The sequence below is a fragment of the Capricornis sumatraensis genome, chromosome 9, assembly GCF_032405125.1.
Source record: "Capricornis sumatraensis isolate serow.1 chromosome 9, serow.2, whole genome shotgun sequence".
Classification (NCBI taxonomy): Eukaryota; Metazoa; Chordata; class Mammalia; order Artiodactyla; family Bovidae; genus Capricornis; species Capricornis sumatraensis.
The window spans coordinates 26840581-26860253 of NC_091077.1; the positions used below are offsets into that span (position 1 = coordinate 26840581).

The window sequence follows — 19673 nt, forward strand, 5'->3', positions numbered from 1 at the left end:
GAGGAAATCCTAAGAGTTCTCCACACAAGAAGAACATTTCTATTTCTGTAATTTTTGTATCTATATGAAATGATAGATATTCACTAAACTTATTGTGGTAATCACTTCAGTTCAGTTCAGTTCAGTTGCTTAGTCGTGTCTGACTCTTTGCAACCCCATGAATCGCAGCACACCAGGCCTCACTGTCCATCACCAACTCCCGGAGTTCACTCAGACTCACGTCCATTGAGTCAGTGATGCCGTCCAGCCATCTCATCCTCAGTCGTCCCCTTCTCCTCCTGCCCCCAATCCCTCCCAGCATCAGAGTCTTTTCCAATGAGTCAACTCTTCGCATGAGGTGGCCAAAGTACTGGAGTTTCAGCTTTAGCATCATTCCTTCCAAAGAAATTCCAGGGCTGATCTATATATATCAACATGATTCAGTATGTCAACTATATCTCAATAAAACTGGAAAAATAAAGCACTGGGTTAACACAAGTCTTTAAAATTATATTAAATATAAATGATTTAAAAAAAGGATAGCAGAAACTGAGGCAGCACCCTGCTCACTGTGCCTCAGCTTCTTTCCTTCCTTGTTCTCATCTTGCTCACTAGGTCCCCTCCTTAGGTACAGTATCTACTTTCTGATAACTATAGCTTGCTCATGCCCATCATTCCAACTGACCCTTCTGTTCAGCAATGCAGTGATCCCAGTCTCTCAGCTTCTCTATTCCTCCTTTGGAGAAACTTATTAGCTTGTATTTTGCAACCAGCCACCCAAGTCATATGTTGGCTGATCAAGCCTATAGAACAAACCACCCTTGGATCAGGCACCCATCCCTAGCCCAATCAGCTATGGGGACCAAGATCATGTGATGCAAATGATAGTCACTGCCCTCTCAGCAGAGACTGAGCCCATGGCTGGGGATCGGCAGCTCTGGTATGCAACCAGAGAGTATGTCATTCTACCATATTCAGGAGAAGTCAAGAGGAACAGTTTGGAAAGTTCATTTATCTACTTGTGGGAGTGACGAGGACTTGAACCATGGCAATGCAAGTTAGACAGAAAGAGATATCAGATATGTAGCAGTCAGACTGACAAAACTTCATGACTGACTGGAGGGGATAGTGGAAGAGTGAGTAGAGAGAAAGTATGAAGCCTGGTATGGCTCCCGGTCTCCTTGCTGTGGCTATTAAATAAATCCTGGTACTTCCCATTCCCTGAGAGAGAGAGTATAAGGGGAAGGGGAGGTTTGTTTTTGGTGGTCCTTGGTGGATGGGAAGGATGGGACATGGGGAATTTGCCATGCTTGCAGGAAATCCAAATAAAGATTGAAGTTGGAAGTTCAAACCGGGGGTCTGGGCTTGTACAGGTTTGAGAGCCCCCAGAAAATGGTTGAATATGGTTGGGCCTGCATCTACCTGGCATTTGAGGAGAGAAGTAGACTAGCACCAAGTCCTGAAGGGAATACCAATCTCGACTGAATGGGTAGAGGAAGGACCACTGAAGAAAAGTAAGAATGAGAGGTGACAGAACTATGGGGAAGTTCATCAAGTTTCTATTATTCAATCTCTTTCATAATTTCATAATAGTAGAGACTATGCTAAGCACTGGGGATAGAGCTTAGAAACAAAATAGCCTAGATTTCTACTCAGCGGTTTGCATTCCAGAGGGAGAGACAAAATAATATCACACAAGAAGAACAAAACAACCCATATCTTGAGGTCAGAGGAGCAGTTTTTCCCAGAGTAACCAACAGTATCAAATGTCATTTGAGCAAGGATGGGAATAAAAAGAAGACGCTTGGTTTGAACAATAGGAAATCAATGCTATGGTAGTTGAAATAATGGCCCCCAAATACCTAGTAACTAATCCCTGGAACCTGTGAATGGTACCGAACATGGAAAGGGGACATTGCAGATGTGATTAAGGATCTTGAAATGAGGAAATAATTGTGGATTATCCACGTGGGTTCTAAACATAACCCCAAGTGTCCTTATAAAAGGCACGAAGAGACGGATTTGACTGCAGAGAGGAAGTAGGAAATGTGCCAATGGAAACAGCAGGTTGGAGTGATGCAAGAAAGGGGCCCCGAGCCAAAGAATGCAGTGGCCTCCAGAAGCTAGAAAAGGCAAAGAAACAGATTCTCCCCTAGAGACTTCAGAAAGGGCAAGTCCTGCCAGCCTCTTGACTTTAGCCCAGTTAAACTGATTTCAGATTTTTGGCCTGGAGAACTGTCACAGAATAACCTTGTATTGTTTTGAGCCCACAATTTTCTGGTGATTTCTTACAGCAGCAATAGGAAACTAATACAAAAAAGGTAACCTGACCTTAGGGAGAACAATTTTGGTGGCGAGAGGGAGGAAGACGCAGACATCGAAACCTGCGTGTGAATGACGAGTGGGAGGTTCAGAAGAGATGGCAGAATATCTAACTTCCAGGAAGTTTTCAAACATACCTCAATTAATCCTCTAAGAAAAAGCATCACAGAAGAGCTGAAGACCTGATTAACTGGTGAGCTCAAATCCTCAAAATGGTAAGCAGTGTTGGGGAAGCACTATAACCTTCAACCTATCTTAGAAGAGCTAAGTAGCTGGAGAGCAGAATTCAGGGGCTCCCAGTGCAACTGTGACACTGGAGAAGAGACAGCACCGCAGCACCACATTCTCATCTGCAGACGTGCAACAGACCCAAGACTCCTGCTCATCACAGAGACCAGAGTACTTTGAAACTGTGACCCGAAATCCTGCACCTGGCACAGATCTTATACTTCTCCATTAACACAGGAAGCCATACCAACCACTGAGCCCACAGAGAATGGCCTCATCTGGCCAGACTTTAGTGTAGGCACTGATACTTTACACTTAGCCTCTCCTCTCTGGTTCAAAGAGGATGACTACCCAAGCCACAGTACTTCTGAATTCTAAAGAGCATATAATTTCAGGAAATGGGGGAAATATTAAAGTCATACAAAAGATGGAGAACAACTCATACAGGAAGTGACAGCCAATAGATTTAGACACAACAAGACGAATCCAGCGGTAGGTATCCCTTCCTCACACCAAAATGTTATATTTGAATTACTGCTGGTGGAAAGCTTTCTACCCTTAGAAACAGGGTACACAGCATAATATCAATTTAGAATTTTAACGACTCAGAAACAAGAAGTAGAAAAGACACAAGTTAAAGGCAAGTTCTGCCTAAGGTCTCATTGTGCTACTCACCATGTACCAATGTGACCCGACCCCCCTGAGAAACGCTGATGGCCTTACAGCAGCACTGCATTGTACAGACGCCAGCAATGATCCCATGTCCTCCTGACAAGGTCAACCCATGCTCTGCCCACCAAAGCAGGAGAAACAAATCGTAAAAAGCACTTCCCTCAAAACTGGGTTAAAACATCCAATTGCATCACGCTACTGCAACTGCTAAGTCACCTCAGGCGTGTCCGACTCTGTGCGACCCCATAGACGGCAGCTCACCAGGCCTCCCCGTCCCTGGGATTCTCCAGGCAAGAACCCTGGAGTGGGTTGCCATTTCCTTCTCCAACGCATGAAAGTGAAAAGTGAAAGTGAAGTCGCTCAGTCATGTCCAACTCCTAGCGACCCCATGGACTACAGCCTACCAGGCTCCTCCGTCCATGGGACTTTCCAGGCAACTAGGTTAAATATCACTTGGGAAACTCCCTTTTTCAGGACAACCTATAGCCTGACCAGGTAAGGAAGATGGTCTTGTACGATCTTTGTTATGAATTTAATATCAAGAAGAGAAAATGGGCATCTATTTATAATCTGGGTAATAAAGAGGCATTAGAAATTGGGAAGATCCAGAAGAGCTAGGTCGCTGCCAGAAGAGCTAAAATTCAGGAATTATTAATAATTCCACCTGTCCCTTACTTTTCTTCAAAGTAAAGCCAGCATCACTCTTTTAAGATTGGAGAAGATTAAGACATTCAGAAACCACAGTTTGTGGGATTTAGTCCCATTGTGATTGCTGACTTCTAGTATCGGCCTGCTGTTCTGCATGATGGCTCTTGTCTTGCAAACTAGCAAGACTCCTGAATTTGGCAAGGATCCTGCTCTGTGAAGCATTTTCAAGTTAGAGTTTTTAACAATGTCACATTTCTCTAATCTAGTAATAAAGAAAATGTTGAGAGCACAAAGGATGCCACTGAGTTCTCACCTAATAGCAGAAAACAATCTCCCAGCAGTCAGATGCAGGCCAATACATCCAGGGTGATCGTGACCTTTGAGTTACAAAAGTTTTTTTTTTTTTTTTAATTTCTTTACCTTAACAAATGACTTTGATAGGTAAAACTGAATTTAGAGATTATCGCTCCCCCCTTTGGTTCTATTCATTGAAGGTGGTATTTTCTATTTGTATATACTGTGACTACATGAAAAATACAGCATTTCACTTCTTGATATGTTTTATAGCCTGTACACTAAGTGAGGTCAAAAGGATGCTTTCAAGAGAAATAAAGGATATCACAATCACTCTATGGAAGAGGAAATGGCAACCCTCTCCAGTATTCTTGCCTGGGAAATCCCATGGACAGAGGAACCTGGCAGGCTATAGTCCAAGGGCTGCAAATAGGACATGACTTAGCGACTAAACAACAACAATAATCACTCTAAGTAAATTTTCCAGGAGGAGGAAGGAAGAGTGGAATAGGTGATTACAAATATTCAGAAAGACACATCACCTTGCCAATGGTGCAGAGCCTACAATTATGTGCAGTTCCCTGCTTAGATATTTTAGTTACGCAGAATATTGGAAAAAGCTAAATGATGGGGAGAAGAGAGAAAGGGAGAAATTTAAGCATTCCTTGCAAGGCCTTCATTTAAATGGAGACAGCACTTCACCATAAGGGGGCAGTTAAGAGTCTGATAATTCTGCTGGTATACTGTTGTCAGGGGCGTCTCTGGGAGCTCAGCTGGTAAAGAACCTGCCTGCAATGCAGGACACCCCAGTTTGATTCCTGGATTGGGAAGAATCAAACCTTTAAAAAAAAAAAAAACATGAATTTGGGGTCCTTAAAAATATTCTGTATAATTTTGAAGTCAAGTATGGTTCCTCCTGCTCACAAAACATGATCACTTTTCATCAATATTTTTTAATGCTTTGACTGGTTTTGCATAGGCAGAAAAGATAAATCTTCAACTCTTGGAAATAAATCTTTTTCCTCCCTGCCAAATCTATAACATGATCCCAGTCTATCAATGACAGCGCCATCAGATAAGTAGATGTGTCTTGCTTGGTTAGAAGTGTGCTGTGGTTTTCAGCAAGAATAAGACTGTAGTTAGAGATCCAGACTGAGACATGTTCAGACCACATTATAAATTCTTTTCAATTCTATTCTGCAAGTATCTCCTGGAGCCCCAGTTTGACTGTGTGACTCATTCAGGGCTGACATCCTCTGGAATCGAGTGTCTCAGGGAGGGGAGAGAGGAGACTTTTGGGACTTGGGCTTCAGGAGGTGACATTGGAGTTCAAGACCAGGTAGCTGCAGGCCCTGGCTCTTTAGATTCCTGGGGTCTTCTCCACCCTCAAGCTGAAGATGAGTTTACACCAGAATCGGTGCTCTGGGGTGGGAGAGGCAAATCTGAAGACGAGCAAACCACAGAATCACTCAGAGGTATCTGAAAATGTAGTGTGAGATTCTACAACAGCCCAGACTTTTTTTTTTCTTGTTCCCTTTCATCATTTCTAAGTAAAATGTGGAACAAGCGACAGGAAATAAGCTACACTACCTAGAGTTATATCGCATTTTCTATGTTCCCCCAACTTTTATTTTTAACATATGTTTTCTTTTTCTTTTCCTTCTCAGAAATCCTGAGATATAAATAGGGCCACTATTATTATCTTTATCTTTGAGATGAGAACAGTGAGGCCCAGAAAGCGGAAGTGGCCTCCATCAGGTCATGCAGCCAGTCAAAGGAGGCCCAGGGAATGATACTCAGTTCTGCTTTCGTTTAATCCAGAACAGTCACCCTACCGGCTTTCAGTGTCCCTTTCCTCCTTTTCCCTTTGGTGATTTTCTTTTGAACGTGATCCCTCACCAACTGAGGAGTGAAGATAGATCTGTGTTCAGAGCTGCAGAGAACTGTTGTTTAAAGGTCCCCCAAGGGGCTTGTTTCCATTGCTTACCTGCAAACCCAAAGTTTGACTGTGTGACGGAAGTCCCTTAGAGGCATGTTAGGCTTCCTCCCACCCGAGACTGCTGTAATTAGCTCTGCTAACAACTATGATTGAACATAGCTCGTTGCAGTCATTGTTCACTGACAGGCACAGATAAGAGCCGCATGTCAGCAAGTGGTGTTCTAAGTGGTGCTCCCTGCTTGGTTAAACTCATGTAAGGCACTTATCAGAAACGCTGTTCCCAACTTCAGCTAACAGCAGGCAATGTCATTGCAACACCTTCCAAAGCCTCCAAAGGAGACCCCCAGTGAGCATAACCAATAGCAGGCAGTGAGACGTGGTCTATTTTGACCTTGCCAGGGAACTGGCTGCCCCTCCTTCTAATGGAAAACATAGGTGTGGCCCTGCACAAATATGAGAAAAAGCAAACTTCATGATCCTTATGACTCCCACAGTCTCAGATCTCCCGTGTAAGAACACTGGTAAGTGAAAGTTACAAATGTGTGGTACATTAAGCCTATGCGTTTCAGAGGCTGTGCTCTCATTAGAAGCAAAACAGAAGGCTGCTTGCAAACACCTGCCGGTGAGGACAGGGCCAAGAGGCAGCGTGGGCGTTGGAGGGGAGGTGTTGCCCTGGCAGTAAATCCAAGCTGCTCACACCAAGGGAAGGGTTTCCAGGGGAGCTATCTGACCAAGAGGTAAATAAATACTTAGTCATTCAACAGGCCATATATGACTGCTTCACCTCCAATGTGGGGAGGTCTGATTCCAATGAGCTCCCGAAATGAGGGGATAGCATTTCTTTTCTAGCCACCCTTTATTCACAATATACATTCCCTTGTTAAGAAACGTAAGAATCTCTGTAATCAAACCCTTGTTGACAAGGTGTTAAAGAGCTACAATTTGGCCGGTTGGTGTTATTTCAACAATATGAATTATGATTCTAAATTACATGAAAGGACCCAGCCTTTCTGTGGCCCAAGATACCCTGTTGTACATATCCTGTGCCCTCTCGCCTACTCCCCAGTGTCACAAAATTCTATGATTCTCCTTTTTAAATAGTTTCTCACATCTGTCTTTGTTCCAGTGCTCACTGCTGCTGTCAGAGTTGAGGGCTTCGTTGTTTCTTGTCTACACCCTGCACTAGCCTGGCCTCCTAAATGGTCTCCCCTGCTCACTGCCCTCCCACCCCATCTCCCAGCCACCTCAGCACCACCTTCAATTATCCTTCCAAATCACAGCCATCATCAAACCACTCACAAACCAATCACAGTTCTATAAAAATGAAACTAGTAATAGAATTAGTATGGTAGTGAACGCCTTGCATCTAGCCCCCATCAACTGTACCCTTCATGTATCCTAAACTGCATCTTTTCCAGATGACTTGCCTTTGCATGAAAGTATCATCACTCAACTATCTTTGAGCCTGTCTTCCCTCCTTACAAAAATCACTGTTTTGACTCAGCTCAAATGCCATCTCCTCCAGGAAATTTTCTACTACTTTCTTCCAGTCCAAATAAATTAACCACTCTTCTCATTAAGTCTACACACACACACACAGAGAGACACGGACTTCCTACATGGTGCTAGTGGCAAAGAACCTGCCTGCCAATGCAGGAGATGCTCAGGAGATGCAGGTTTGATCCCTGGGTTGGAAAGATCTCCTGGAGGAGGGCATGGCAACCCACTCCGGTATTCTTGCCTGGAGAACCCCATGGACAGAGGAACGGCAGGCTACAGTCCATGGAGTTACAAGGAGTCAGACATGACTGAAGTGACCTAGCAGTAGCTGCATATATGTTTATATATACACACACTTTACTGAGATATGATTTTCATACAATTCACCCATGTAAAGTATACGATTTAATGGTCTTTTAGAATAGTCACAGAGTTGTGCAACCATCACCACAACTTTAAAACATTTTAATCAACCCCAAAAGAAACCCTGTACCTACTAACAGTTCCTCCCCACTCCTCCCCAACAAGCCCCCAGCCTTAGGCAACCACTAGTCTATTTTCTATCTCTATAGACTTGCTTATTTAGGATATTTTATGTAAATAGAATCATACAGTTTGTGGTTATGACTGGATTCTTTCATTTAGCATAATTTTTAAAAAATCTATCCATGTTGTAGCATGTATCAGTACTTCATTCCATTTTATTGTTGAATGATAGATAGCTTATTGTGTAGACATACCACATGTTATTTATCCATTTATCAACCGATGGACATTTGGGCGGTTTCAACTTTTCAGCAACTACAGATAAGGCCTCATATACACTTCGACTATCATTTAACATGTGTAGCTTAGTATTATAGGATTTTGGTTTGTTTGGCCTGTGTCTCTTCTATCACTTGATTATAAACTCCTTGCGGGCCAGGACCGTTTTCAGTCTGCAATCTCCACACAGTAAGTATTCAATAAATGTTTGAAAAGTGGATGAAGGACAGAGATTATAGGTTCTTAATGTGCTGATTATCATACAAGGTAACCAGAATAAAAACATTAGGGTGGACTAAATAATAATCCAAGAAAGGGTCCAGTAAGTTTACCCAGCAAAGTATAGCATTCAAACCTTATGAGTTCTTAAGTAAACTTTCATGTTTGGATTATTTCCTGGAATTCCATGCATGGATACTACAGTCAGTTATTTCATGGAGGCCGTTCCTTTGCTAATAACAGTTGTGAATTGGTGGGTAGAATCCCGGAGATTTCTCCTAAACTGACTCCACAGTGTTATTGTTATTGTTGCTTAATTGAGATTATTCTGACCCAGAATCATGGCTCTCAACCTTAGCTGAGCATCAGAATTCCCCTGGAGCTTTTTCAAGACACAGATCACCTGGGTCCTCTGCCCGACTGTGATTCTGTTCTTCAGGTAGGAGGCCAGGTGCTCACATGCTCTCAGAGCTATAAAGATGTTTCTGATACAAAGCTAGGTTCAAGAATTCCTGTTTTGAAAGTTGCTCTGTGGTTAAAAAGAATTAATTTCATAGAGCATGTATAGCACTTTACTCCTGGAGTGTATTTTACTCATCCTGGGATCATGCCCATTAATACTACCTCACATTCATAAGGCACTTTTTATTTGGAAAGAGCTTTGAAGTTATCTTTTACTAGCTAGGCTAGCATGCTGGGTGACCTTGTACAAATCACATAATCCCTGAGTGTCACAAATTTTCTCAACTGTAAACTGTAGGCAGTAATACTGACCCACCCTCAAGGGGTATGGTGTAGACTAATGGAAGACTATAAGGCACTCAACAAACATAAAAATGTAACATGCATGCTTATTAGATATGAAGTCCCAGTCACAGCCTTTTAAGATGAGACAAATACCAAAATAAACTCTTAAACAAGACTTTCTGCAACCTTCACTGTCAGCCAAAAAAATCCTTTCCCAGCACTAAAGTACAGCAACTCCCTCTTTCCACCAATATTAATAAGCAGATATAATTTGCAGTCACAAACAAAAAGCTAATAATGGCAGCAAATAAATATATAAAACAGTCCTGAAATATAGTTTGCCAACCTTGTTGTTTATCATTCACAATGCAATTAGAGATTGTATCTATAAATATACTTTTCTGATAAATATTCTTAGAAAATATTTGTACATGTTCACACAAGTCTTCAAGCTGATGCTACATACTCACTGTTGACGTTAAGCTTGAAGTTGTTTTTGCTGATAGTTATCACGTGGCTATATTTAGCTTCTCCTCATTTCCACCATGTAACTGGAAAAATATATGGTCAAAATGAGACTTTGAGATCTATCTCAAGTTGTGGGTGGGCAATAACAGGGAGGCAGAGGAAGAGCCTCCAATCTTGGAATCAGAGACAAGTCTCATAAGGATGATAACCCACAACTAAAGACTCAATGACACCATATTTTCAGCTTCTTGGGAAAGGGGGGTCAGAGAACAGACATGGTTTTCCTTTTTTTTTTTCCATTTTACTTTGAAAGGGCCACAAAATTTTACAGGGCCAGGTCCAATTACATATTCCAGTTCATTTACAATTGAATGGTTTCTGTGATTCTGAACTTGAATTTGTGTCCTCACGCCCGCCCGCCACAGCTGATCTGAACCAGGAATCCTAAGCAAGCGTGACCTGTCTGGGGCCACTTGACATTTGACCATGCTCTTTCCTCTTTGCGCCTTCTGAGGGTTTTGGTTTTATTCACAGGGGAAGTTGTCTATATTGCTTAAGCTTACCACTTGCTAACAACTAAGCTTACTGAATACTTTTATCTGTGGATAATATTATAGTGCTTACTGTGGAGGTTACCAAGAGCTCCTTGAGAGGCTTACAAGGTTGCTACAACTCAATGACCTTGGATCCTTGGGTCAGGACAAGACCAACATCCTCCCCACAGAGACTCCTAAGGTTTGGTCAGCTGACATACTGGTTTCTTGGGGACTCCTTGACTTGCCTTCACCAGCAGACATCAGGTTGAAATGTCATTCAGCTTCTCACACATTTTCCTACCCGCGATACCCCATTAGACTTCACCAGAATTCAGAAGCTCTTGGGAAAAGAGCCTCTGTACAGGAAGTCTGTTGGTTGGGGAAATTATCTATTATGCATAGTTATTGTTTTTTAAATAAGGTTAATTCCAGCAAGTGTCTACCCCAATAAGCTTTGAGAGTCTCAGCATTTTTGCTGAACATCCTAAGGGAAGAAAGAGCCAGGTAGGCTTCATTTCAATAGTTAGGAGAAATTAATGCTAATACATACCTTCAGTGGGATTCACTTGGTACTCTGAACACTTTCTTCCATCAACATGGAAAAACCCCAGACGTACACACTGTGGATTTTTCCTCTGTAAAGAGATGCAAATGGTTACAATAAGCTGTCTGATTTCCTCTGAGTCTTTCAAAGTCCTGTTTTCCTCCATATCTCAAGGTAACCATCCCTGCTTTGTGGATCTAGAAGTCAAGATGCTGTGAGTTAGTATTATCATGTTTCTCAGTGAAACACAGGCCACCACATCTCAGCCCATTGTTTTCCTTGAAGTCAGAGGGAAGAGCCATGCATTTTAAGATAGGAGGAGTCAGGTACAATTTTCTGGTCTACTGCTTGTGTGCCATGTCTTTCACAGGGGATCCTTACGATCTTAAGATCTGAGATGAAATGTAATCATTCTTACCTGTTAGCTTTACTTTCTTTCAACTTCTTAAACACACACACACACTCCAAACATGAAGAAACACTCAACTATTTACTCATGAATCTATGACTTGGGTCATAAAATATAACCTGAGCAAAGCCAAACAAGGCACTAGAGGGTTGAGAAACAGGAGAATGTTCTGCATTGCATCTAGAATTTTAAAATGTCCCATTTTAGTGGTTCCCATTTGTTTTCAGGCAGACAGTTAAAACTGGCCTATCATTTGCGGTAGATATTTGACCTAAACGAAGACTTCCCTGACTGATCATGGATAGGCATTTTCAAAGAAAACTCTCCCACAAAACCAAATTGATTTAAAAAAAAAATCACCCTACTTAATGTATGTTGAAATTTTTCACTTTTAATTTTTATGTCATCTAAACATCCACCCACCTCCTTAGAGCACTGCTTTACTCCTTTATAGAAAGATTTAAGTAAGCAATCTGTTTCCTTTCTAAATATTTTTGGGTTAACAGTCATTCTTCTCTCACTTGTATTTTAGTCCTGATAATTAAACAGTAAAAATGCTAATTAGTAGCCTGTATCTGGAGAGAAAAACAGCTTATTTCTTGATGGGCAAAATTCAAGCTGAAATGGAGACCTTACAGGGCACTAAGATAAACGGGTTAGGTGACATGCTAAAGGGAAGGAATTAGATCAAACTGACCAAAAGACACTTACAAGACTAAAGTTATAAAAATGCAGGCATTTGTTCTTAGTTGTAGGGCAGAGAAAATAGGAGGAAACACCCTTGTCTTTCTTTTAACCTGGAGCTAACTTTAGACATAGAATTACTTACATGTCAAGAAATTAACTTTATTTCTCTCCTATGTATTTTTGTTTCTAGAAAGACAACGAGCTAGAGAGAGGGGCATACTATTAGCTGGGTATCTTGAGTACACTGTCCGGAACCTGCACTTATTCTTCCCGTAAGTACATATCCATGAGGAAGTGAAGAATGCTCCTTTCAAATTCCTCATCTGTCATTATCTACATGATGATTTTTTCATCCACTTAAGGAAGAATAATAACTTGTATCTTGGTGGAATGCTGTGAAGAATGCCTTGAGAGAAACTGATGTATGGGGAAAATATCTGGAGACTAAGCACAAAATAATAGCACTCAGTACATGTTAGAATAATGAGTGAATGGGAGAAGTCAGAGATGAGTCCAGTCCCCACCACCCACAGGCTAAAATCTTTATATTTCACTGGGAATTCAGCGCCCTGGAAAATCTGTTCCTTTCGACTCTCCAGCCCTTTTTCCTCCACTGCCCTGCTGCAGTCAAACATTCTCTAATACATCTTGAATTTGCCCATCTTTGTGTCTCTCTGTCACTCCCATCACTCTCAGCCTCTATTTTCCGAAATTCTACCCATCTCTCAAGGGTCTTAAATCCCATTATCTGCTGGAATCTTGGGAGACTCACCTCATCCTCCTCCAAACCCTGATCCTTGCCATCTAGATCTTTCCGGAAGACATAATCCACCAACCACTTATTGCTCCAGCAGATCACAAGCTCCTGCAGTGCCGGGGCCCTGTATACAGTCCCCACCTCTGTACGCCACAGACCGTGGTGCCTGCCAAGAGTAGGTGCTGAATGGACTCGTGATTGAATGGATGTGTAATCTGTCACCCTGCCCCTGTTGTGTTCTTGGACAAAACGCTTTGCCTCTTTCAGTCTCAGCTGCCTCAGCTGTGAACAGCGGATAACAGCACGGATGTACTCCCCAGGTGTGCTGTGAAGAATAAACCAATGACTGAAAAGCAATTTGAAAATGCGAAATGAAATGCTATATATAAATGTTACATAATCAAAATCGTTTCCCTCTGTATTGTGTTTTATTTGGCTTTATATCTTGGAACCCTTTGTGAGTTCCAGAATTTCACAGATGCAATACCATCCACATTAGCACCTAAATTCTCTTGGGTAATAAATGATTGTGTGTATTATAGCTCACAGCTACCTTTCCCTGGCATACTTATATGTGAATTTTTCATAATTTGGGGTATTCATAATAACTAATGATAGAATTCATTTTTAAGGGATCATCCATTTTTTTCCTTCTTTGGCCAGCCAGTTAGGATTCCAATATTGTTGCCTCAAGGGAACTAACTTCCATTAAACCAAAACCCAGATGATGAGCACACAGTTTAGAAGCCCAAATCTTCTAGGAGCTTACAAACTAAGACCTGGAAATTGATTTGGAGTTTGAAGCACTTATTTTTTTGGCCCTTTTCATGCTAAATTCTGAATCCCTCATTTGCTTTGCTGTAACATATGTGCCACAGAGTCCTCATGGTAGCCTCATTTTCTAGACACCAGGAAAGGTGGTATTAGCCCACTCCACATGAAAGCAAGACAATGGTAGTTTTAAATGTTATTTTCTTTCTTAGTATGTTCGAGAAAGAGGTTGCCTACAGAAAAATAAATTTTTTGGAATATCTCCAGTACCTATAAAAAGAAGATTTTGATTTTTACTGCATAGCAGGATACTATTCCTAGTATAGTCTGTCTGCATAGATAGACACTGAGGAAGAGATGGTAGTGACATCCTACGGTAGTTGCAGGGATTAAGTGAGTCATTAGGTGAAAAGGCTCAGAACAGTTACAGCACTAAGTGTTGCTCAATAAATATTAGAGGTTATTATTATTGGTAGAGGACCCACTGGTTTGATCTCCTTGCTGTCCAAGGGACTCTCAAGAGTCTTCTCCAGCACCACAGTTTGAAAGCATCAATTCTTCGGCACTCGCCTTCTTTATGGTCCAACTCTCACATCCATACATGACTACTGGAAAAACCACAGTTCTGACTACAAGCACCTTTGTCAGCAAAGTGATGTCTCTGCTTTTTAATATGCTGTCTAGATTTGTCATAGCTTAATACCAACCTGAACATCATCAACCCTGAATATTCATTGGAAGCACTGATGCTGAAGCTGAAACTCCAATACTTTTGCTACCTGACGTAAAGAGCCAACTCATTGGAAAAGACTCTGATGCTGGAATGAATGAAGGCAAAAGGAGAAGGGGGCTGACAGAAGATGAGATGGCTAGGTAGTATCACCGACTCAATTGACATGAATTTGAGCAGACTCTGGGAGATAGTGGAGGACAAAGGAGCCTGGCATCCTAGACTCCATGAGGTCACAAAGAGTCAGACACAACTTAGCAACTGAACAACAAGAGGGCCAACTAATCAGCAGGGACCTGTGCTCAGAGTTTGAGACTCACAACAAACCAGTAAGAGAAAGCTTATCACCTTCCACCCCGACTCCAGCTATTTCCAAGAGACTACTACTTATCCAAGGTCTCAAAGTGAGGAAGCAGTGGAAAGAAAATCCAGAGCCCATATTCTTTGCCCTGTTTCTTAGTAGCCTTACTGTTCTTAAATTTGACTTATGTTAGGAGTCCATTTTTCCTTCCTGAACACACGGTCCTCCCTTCCCCACAGTCTAATTCCTCGGTTTTACTAATTTTGTTATGAAAATTTTCAAATTAGGACCAACTTGTCTAATTAGGACCAACTTGTCTAATTCTTATGTCAGGCCATTTTTCTATGATCATTCTTGTCTTTCATCAGACTTGTGCTCACTCAGTGGCATTCATTTTTTAAAAGTTCAATGTAGTTTTTTCTTCTGGTATGTATGAACAAATCCCACATTTCTGTGGAATAGAGGCTTTTCCCTTCCCCACCCATTTCTGCTATCACAGTTTTACTTAGTTGGGTCTGCGGTAATATACTCTCATATAGACCAGTGGCACTGTCATTCAAAGGCAATGAGATATCATTCTTTTTTGGGTGGTATCACCCTGGCCACAGATACTGTACCAGAATTCTCTGTGTTAAAAAAATATCTCCTAGTTGTGGTGTACAAACTAACACCATACTTTAGCGTGCCAAAAACATCTACATGATATTTTGTGGTCTGCACTACAATATTTCAAAGTGCCTTATCATTTGTTATCTTTCCTACCTCATTGATATTAATCAGAAGTATCACTGTAGTTTCATAGATGGGAAACCAAGGTATGGGGAATTTTAATGGTTTGCCTAAGGTCTCAGGATGAACTCATAGCCTAGCTGGTATTTAGAATCTGCTACTTCTGACTACATTTCTTTGCTCAACCTGTTCAAATTCTGAATAAGTTTCTAAGTTGAATATATGTTGAAAGAGGTGGTAGACATAGGAAAGGGGAAAAATACTATTCACTAACTAAAACTTTCAAAACATGAAAATTTTGAAAGGACTGTGAGGGCTGTTTGCCCTCATTTCCATTTGCAGAATGGAAGGACAGTAATCCAATGAGATTAAAATGAATAGAAATTGCAAGTGTAAAAGGCAATTGTCCAGACCACACTATTTTCCCATTTCAACGTTGTTTTGTTCTCCTTTTCAGCAGCTGGTACATTTACAGTGCTGTGTCACCATTGGCCTTAAGTAGATAAATACAGTGGATTCAGCCACTGCTGTTTTACGATCAAGGAAGCAAGGATAAACAGAGGTTAAGTGACTGCCAGGAGCACTCACCACAGCAGTCATTCAGACTAGAACCCAGTGCTCCTATCAGTCACACCCTATTGAAATTTAGGAGGTCCCAAAATATTCTTTCTGTGTCAGAGGTGGGTGAGAGTGCCTGAAGGCAAATTTGCTCACCATCCACAAAGGGACCAGCCCTGCTTCCATGGTGCCACCTCAATCTTCTCATTCTTCCCTTCTCAATCTTCCAAGCCATTCCATAAACTTCCTCATTCCTTTGAGAGAGAGAATATTTCTTTTGGTGAAACAGGAAGAACTAAACAAGAGATTTCCAAGTTCAGATTTCCATGGTTTTGTTTTGTTTTGTTTCATACAAATAGGACCATAATGAGTTCTTAGACAAGTAATAGGTTTGCTTTTCCTTTGTATTAATAGAATATGGGGATGATCCCAACTCAAGAGATCATTAGAGGGACTGGCAACGAATAGAGTAAGTCTATGCCTGATTGATAAGCTCCTGTCAAGTACCAATTACAACAGAACATGGCATGGAAATATGAATGTAATCTAGACGTGCTCTGCCTCTTCCAATGTCATCCATCCTATAAGGGAAAACAAGACCAGTTGCTTGTCTACGAATTCATGGATGGGAAGGTCTCTGTGAAACAAACAAACAGAAAACCTTGGAAATTGGGACATGGAAGTTACTTGTTTAGTCATAACTTATTTCATGAAAGGACATTTCCTATTTCCTTTTCTCATTATCTAACATAAATACTATATCAAGTGTAGTCAACACCCAATGTTTGGCTCCTACTACCAAGGTGATTTTTTAAAAAATAATATTAGCACCTGTGCAAAACCTTCACAGGGTATTAATATGATAAACACTGGTAGAAAACTTTTTCTCCAGTCATCCAGGAGTTGAAAAAAAAAATCCAAGGAGAGACATTTTTCCTGTATCTCCCACCCTGACCTCAGTATAGACAGACCTAGTATATATTCCATTCACATGGTCTACATCTAATTCCTTGTGGGAAAAGGCCATTCTCCACAGCATGCTAAACAACTGTTCGAACTGGATGGAATGGTCTTCCTTGCCTGTACCAGTCTTTTGGTTCATTAGATGAAAGTGAAAAAGTGAAAGTCGCTCAGTCATGTCCCACTCTTTGTTACCACATGGACTGTAGCCTGCCAGGCTCCTCTGTCCATGAAATTCTTCAGGTCAGTACACTGGCATGGGTAGCCATTCCCTTCTCCAGAGGAATCTTCCCAATCCAAGGATCAAATCCAGGTCTCCTCTACTGCAGGCAGATTCTTTATTGTCTGAGCCACCAGGGAGGAAGGGCTTAAATATGCACAATGTCTGCATGACTAATCCATATTTCAGGGCTTCCCAGGTGGTGCCTAGTGGTAAAGAACCTGCCTGCCAATGCAGGAGACGTAAGAGACCTGGGTTCGATCCCTGGGTTGGGAAGATCCCCTGGAGGAGGAAATGGCAACCCACTCCAGTATTCTTGCCTAGAGAATCCCATGGACAGAGAAGCCTGGCAGGCTACGGTCCGCAGGGTTACAGAGTCAGAAGTGACTTAGCACAATCAATCTTTCAGGGCCTACTAAGGACTGTCCAGACCCTGATTTTCTTGCCCCCCCGACAGCCTGCTTTCCCCATTGAGATGGGGAGATGAGGTGACACAATTTGAAACTCAGTCCAACCACATAGCTCCCCTCAGAGTTGCAGCCTTCCCTGCTAGGGGGGCCGTTTCACTGCTTTTCAGCCACAGGCCTTTTCCTTCCTTCTTCCCAATGACCCTCATCAGAACCTGCTCTTGAGAGGTGGGCTACTTATGATGCAGGTCCTTATGGGAGCCAGTGAAAGTCACTCAGTCCTGTCAGACTCTTTGCGACCCCAAGAACTATAAGTCCACAGAATTCTCCAGGCCACAATGCTGAAGTGGGTAGCCATTTCCTTTTCCAGGGGATCTTCCCAACCCAGGGATCGAACCCAGATGGGGGGCTAGGGAGCCACTGAAATAACACTTCATGAGGTCTATACTCCCTCATGTGTGATATCCTGAACAGTTAACTATACTGAGAGACTACAACCTTTAGGACTTATGGGATGTGTGGGAGACAATGGTCAGTGATGGAGGTGAGGGTCAGGGTGCCAGGGAGCTTGACCCCTGTCCTGCCATGCACATCTTCATTTCACTAACATGGGTTGGGTGTCTACCTGTGGAAGGCATACAGAGGTCACTCCCCACGAACAGCTTACAGTCAAGGGCTTGCTAACATTCTAGGCCTCAGACTGGAAAGTAGCACCCAGCTCTGCTTTGTGACTCTTGACACCCCCAGCTCTGCAAAGACTTAAAACTTGGCTGAAGAGCTGACCTGCCGAGAAAATGAGCAACAGTGACCTGGCTGTCCAAGGAGGACAGAGCCCACAAAGCCTTCCTTCGAGGCCACTCAGCCACGGATTGACCCAGCGAGTTCAGAATGCCCCCAAGACCAGGCATTACAAAGGTGTCTAACTAGGACCAGGGACTTCCGAAGGAGAGAGGGCGAGAGCGCGCAGTCTGAGACAGGCGGGATTTGTTCTGTGGCGTTCCTGCTCGCCAAGATGGGACGGTCCTGGTCCATCCAGCAGACCCCAGGGACAGCGGCAGGGGGAGCCACCTTCTGCGGAGGTCATCCCGCCAAACAGCCCCACTATCGAGCGCCCCAAGCCTTCCTTTCGCCCCCGGGCCCTGTTCAAGTGCCAGGGCTCCTCCGGTCGGCAAGGGAGCCTAGGCACCTGGTAAAGTCTCTGCTGCCAGTAGTGTGGAGGGTCGGGGTGAGGAGGGACGGTGTCGTGAACTCTCCGCGGGGCTGGCGGAGTTGGAGATACATTTCGGAGATAACAGCAGACCTTAGTCAGAACCTTTTCAGAAAACCCGGAGCTCGCAGTTCTCGTCCCGGATGTCCACCGGTGGCTCCGTGACCCAGCCCGGGCTTCATCATCTTTGGGCCTCAGTTTCCTCCTGCTGACCCGCTTTAGGAACGCCAAGTTCCGCATCTCCTGTGGGCGCCAGGGGTGGACGGTGTAGATCCAGTCTCGGTCCGCAGGGCGCTCGGGCTTCCTGCTCCACAGCGCGCCGACTCAAGGTGGTTCCAGGCGGCCCCAGGCCCACAGGGGCCCTCCGGGGTCACCACTACACTTTCGAGGCGTCGGGGTTCAGCCGCAGGCTCCCCCAAAGCGCCAGCCCTCAGTCTCGGTTCCACACCTTTGCCAATTTCCTCAGCTGCGGGCGATTGGACGGCGGCGGCGGGGCGGAGCCAGGCGCTTAGCAACGCCCGGGGCCGCCCCGGGCCCTGACGCAGTTGCGATTGGCTGCAGGCACCGCCAGTCACTGTTAGAGGGCGCCCCGCCCCGCGGGGCTGGCCCCGGCCTGACTCCGCCCCGCCCGCCTTCTGGCCCCGCCTCCCTCCGGAGCCGGGTTGCCTCTACGCGGCTGTCCGCCTCATTCTCAGAGCAGGTCCGTGAATTGTCGGCGCGCTCCGGACAGCTGCTGAGCCAGGGCTACCATCGGGCTTGTAGTGCTTCCTCCGAGGTGCCTGCCGGAGCTAATGTGCCCCGGTCGGCCAGGGCTAGAGCTGTCGCCGGTTCGGGGCAACTTGGGATTCAGGACTCGCAGCAGGGGCGTCGGTTTGCGATCGGGACTCGGCTACGAGGGTGAGTGGCCGCGCGCAAGGAGAGCGGCTCCCCTTGCGTCGTTCGGCGACTGAGGGGCGGGGGGGTACTGGACGTGTCCTGGCGCTAGTCGATCTGTCCGTGCGAGCGTATCGGCTTGTTGGGAGGTCAGGGCTTGGCGGTATTAGCTCCTTGCCAGCACCCCCCACTCCCGAACTTCT

The 19673-nt window shown here is 43.8% G+C and overlaps 1 protein-coding gene across 1 annotated transcript in view; it reads left to right on the forward strand.

The window, feature by feature from the left end:
• The first annotated feature begins 19316 nt into the window (after positions 1 to 19316).
• Positions 19317 to 19673, forward strand: part of MARCHF3 (membrane associated ring-CH-type finger 3) — a 154326-nt gene continuing 153969 nt past the window's right edge. Inside the window, exon 1 of the mRNA XM_068980866.1 lies at positions 19317 to 19494. The gene's annotated coding sequence lies outside the window, so the exon portion shown is untranslated. The remainder of the gene's footprint in view (positions 19495 to 19673) is intronic.